At 41.6% G+C, this 4,127-nt stretch overlaps 1 pseudogene; it reads left to right on the forward strand.

The window, feature by feature from the left end:
• Nucleotides 1-246: 246 nt before the first annotated feature.
• On the forward strand, nucleotides 247-1,248 carry LOC144785183 (dynein axonemal assembly factor 10 pseudogene; annotated as a pseudogene).
• The last annotated feature ends 2,879 nt before the right edge of the window (nucleotides 1,249-4,127 follow it).

Here is a 4,127-nt window from a genome sequence, read left to right on the forward strand (position 1 = left end):
GCACAGAATAACTCATTTTACTTTTTACTTAAATAGAAAACATGCATGTTCTCTGTGTGTATGCACATGTGCAGTTTTTTTGTGGTTGTTTACAGTGACCATAAACACTGAAGAGTGCTCCAGTTCTTGCTGGTGGGGAAAGCGCACCAAGTCGTTCCTCTGTGTCCAAAGCTGAGGGCGGAGCGCTGCTCGTGTATTGTTGTCAAGAGCCGAGGCATAGCGGTTCCGACTGCCATAACTGCCATAATGTGCAGCCCACTGGAGAAGCCGCAGATCATCTGCCACATCCAGAAGTCGCTTAACTACACTGACTTTGATTGCAAGTGGCTGACTCACAGCGCACGTTATGTTTGTTTGGGCAACTACCCATGGGGCACCGGCGTACTACAGATCTACGAAATCCAGCATAGAGGTGTGCAACTGCTGAGCGAGCTAGAAAAAGCCCAAGCCCATCAAATGTGGAACATTTGGTGCTTCAGTGCTACAGCATCAGTATCTTGCTACAGGAGATTTTGTTGAAAACCTCAAAGTGTGGAATTTGTAAGCAGCAGAAATCCCAGTTTACGGTGAAGGAGCGCCAGAAATTGTTACTGGGAGCAGAGATGGAACTGTGAAGGTATGGGATACTCGACAAAAAGGTATACCAGTCACCAACATGGAACCTGGAGAAGAATAAACAAAGAGAGACTGTTGGACTGTAGCATTCGGACATGCATGCAATCAACAAGAACGTGCTGTCTGTGCAGGATATGACAATGGTGATATTAAGCTGTTTGACCTAAGAACTATGTCTCTTCAGTGTGAAACTAACATTAAGAATGGGGTTTGCAGTGTCGGATATAATAATGAATAAACTGGTGGCCACTTCATTGGAAGGGAAGTTTCATGTTTTTTACATGAGAACCCAGCATCCTAAAAAAGGTTTTGCTTCTCTTGCAGAAAAGGCTCACAAATCCGCAGTTTGGCAAGTTCACCACCTGCCACAGAACAAAGATATATTTATGACAACAGGAGGAGCTGGGAGTCTGCATCTTTGGAAGTATGAGTATCCCGCTCAGCGAACGCAGAAAGATTCTGAAGGCGTGGAGGAGGGGGTTGCAGGATCCGTCGCTCTTCTGCAGAATGTAACTGTCCATAGAGCCCATTGCTAGCATTGACTGGAGCCCGGACAAACAAGGGCTGTGCGTCTGCACGTCGTTTGACCAGACCGTGCGAGTCGTCATAGTGACTAAACTTAATAAAATCTAAGGCAGATTGACGTCCAGAGAATGCGCCACAAAAGACTGGAATGTAACCAAGGATGCTTATTTTTTTTAAAGTAGCTGTATATGAAATGCTGGTTAATTTTAAATGGAACTACATGTGTACATACCTCTGTTGAAAGTTGGACATTAAAGAGACCTTGTTTGATTAAGAAAGTGCTGCCTAGAGGATGCACCATAAGCAGGAAACATGTTTTCCTTTGATCCTTCTAAATGTATATTTCGAGCAAACTTTTACAGATGTTTCTAATTGGGCGGAAGAGGGCACCTTTTCTTACCGTTTGGAATTGTTGTCATGTCTTAAGACAAAGGTAGCCAATGTGCCCTACTGGCAGAGGCACCACTAGGGCCAAATTTCGGGCGGGTGGGGGGCTCGAAAAAATGTCGGGGGGGCTGATTATTCCATCAACAGGCAGAGTGGAGATGCAGGGGCTCTAAGAAGCCGTGAAAAAATAACACCGGCGTCATTAAAAAGCATATTGTCTTTAAAAGACCCGTGAAGTACTTGCGGCTGTATGTGTTCCCAGGTAGCTGACTCATCCCCGGCTGCCACACAAGCGGGGTGGGAGAGTGGGCTGAAGCCCTTTGACCTTAATGGGCGTTGCGCGCCTGCCTGAACGTTATTGTCTGAGAGGCAGATTTAGACCAGACCCCATTCACAATGTCAGAGTCCCCTAGAGAGCTGAAGACAGCAGACAATATTTTTTCTTTAAATTCCATGAGTATGGCACGTCGCAAATGTACTTGCGACATGGGACGGTGAAATTTTATGTAGGAGCGCGCGCACCCCTCAAGATGATGGCACGCCCCCCCAGGGGGGCGCGCCCCACAGATTGAAGAACTCTGCCTTAGGGCATGTATGTGCACCACATGTGCACCCATGCTTATTTCAGGGGTGCAACAGGGTGTCTATTGGACACCCCTGCACCCTTGAAATTATTCTCAATTTGTGATTAGCAAATTGCGAATCTCAAATTGAGAATAATTTCACATTCATTCCTATGGGCCTCCTGGCCCATAGAAATTAATGGGAAATTATTCCTTAATTGTGATTAGCAACTTGCTAATCGCAACTAAGGAATTTTAAGAAATTGCTAAAAAATAGCGAATTTCTACATACATACCATTTTGCAATTCTTAAATAGCGATTCCTTAAAAATCGCTATTTGAGAATGGCAAAAGTGTATCTTGATACATCTGGCCCATGGTTCTCTATATCATCAAACTCCAAAAGTATGCGCCCCTGCCATTTCAAATAAGCCATGCCCATATTGTTGTCACTCTTCGAAGTACTAACTAGGCCCCGTCCTGCTTAGCTTAGCTTTTAGTTTGGGCGAGGTCAGGTGTCTTTGGGGTGATGAGGTCATAGGAGAGTATCTGGTGAGTCTGCATAAAATGGCAGTGACCAGAACATGGAAGTCGGATATTGCCAGTTTGAAAGCTTGGACTCCACCTCCTGAAGCCAATGCATGAATTGAAACAGTCTCCTTTATCACAACTCAGAGCCACGTGATTGGTATCCATTGTCACAACTAGCGTTGGCTCCTATGTTCGTATGCATTTCTTGATTACAATTGTTTTAGATTTTGGGTGCTATTTCTATTTACTTTTTTCATCCTTGTTTACCTTACTTGTACCATCCTAATAACTTATGTACATCACTTGCTCAAAGCACCATTGATTTCTCCTAAAATAAGTTATAAATTGATGAACAATAAATAATTAGAGACTTGCTTGAATAAAAAGTAGGGCCAGCATGAATTCTGCTAGTATTTTTTCTTAAAACTAACAGGCATACAATTGACCTCCCATCCATTGTTAATGCTAGGCAGGAAAATATTGCATTGTAGTAATTCTTTAAGAAAAATGCTGCATAATGTCTTTTTCCCTACTCATATTTCAGTCCCATTATACATCCTTTATTGCTAATTGAAGCAATCAGCTTTATTAAGGATTGCAAAGGACCATTTTTGTCTTCTGCTAACTTAATTTTTAAGCCTAAGAATACATTCTCATAGTGACACCATTTGTATAGTATTCAAACGTTACTACTTCATTTCTAACTAAACTTGTCATATATTTTTTCTATCCTAAATCCAATAGATGTTTAATAGCCAATCCAAGCAAACCAAAGAATGAAATAAAGTATTTGGGAATTAAAATCTTTTCCATGTTTTTACTGTTTGCATCTTCTTTCAATCTTGCCATCACAGGTCTTCTTTTAAAGGTTCAAACGGCATACCAGCTTTGTTCATTATATGTCTGCCATCCTCAGTTTAATCTGAGAGTTTAGATTGATTCTGTAAACCACCCCTTTAAAAATAGCTGAAACAATGTTTCATTCATTGCATCAATTACTATTCTGTTCCAAGTACTGTATTGGAGGAAACATATTAGCAAATTCTTTTAATAAGCCTTAATTTGTTTGAAAAACATAGATTGAGTCTGTTACATTGGCCGTGTCACACGCTAGCAGATTGTTTCTATGTTTGCTTCAATTAAGGTTTGTAAGGTTCAGACACCTAGCTATTTCTGTTATGTTTACTATCTCCAGTTCACTGCCTCATAGTCACCAACTTTATTAGCTGTTTTGTTATAGACATGTATGAATATACATTTTGTAAAGGACACTCTTGCCCAGAGGATGTTCTGATGCTAGTTCAACATCCGACGGACACAGTAAATTGATGCATAAGACACCATGGGGCATATGTACATGCCCCTATCATCACAGGAACGTTACTTTTTTCGATATATCTGTGACGATAGGGGCTTCACTTATTTATTAGGCAGCCATAAGCCACTTAACATGGCTTAACGCTGCCTTGTAAACAAGTCCCTCTTTCACGCTTTGCTTAGCATGAA

The sequence above is a fragment of the Lissotriton helveticus genome, chromosome 10 (assembly GCF_964261635.1).
Source record: "Lissotriton helveticus chromosome 10, aLisHel1.1, whole genome shotgun sequence".
NCBI lineage: Eukaryota > Metazoa > Chordata > Amphibia > Caudata > Salamandridae > Lissotriton > Lissotriton helveticus.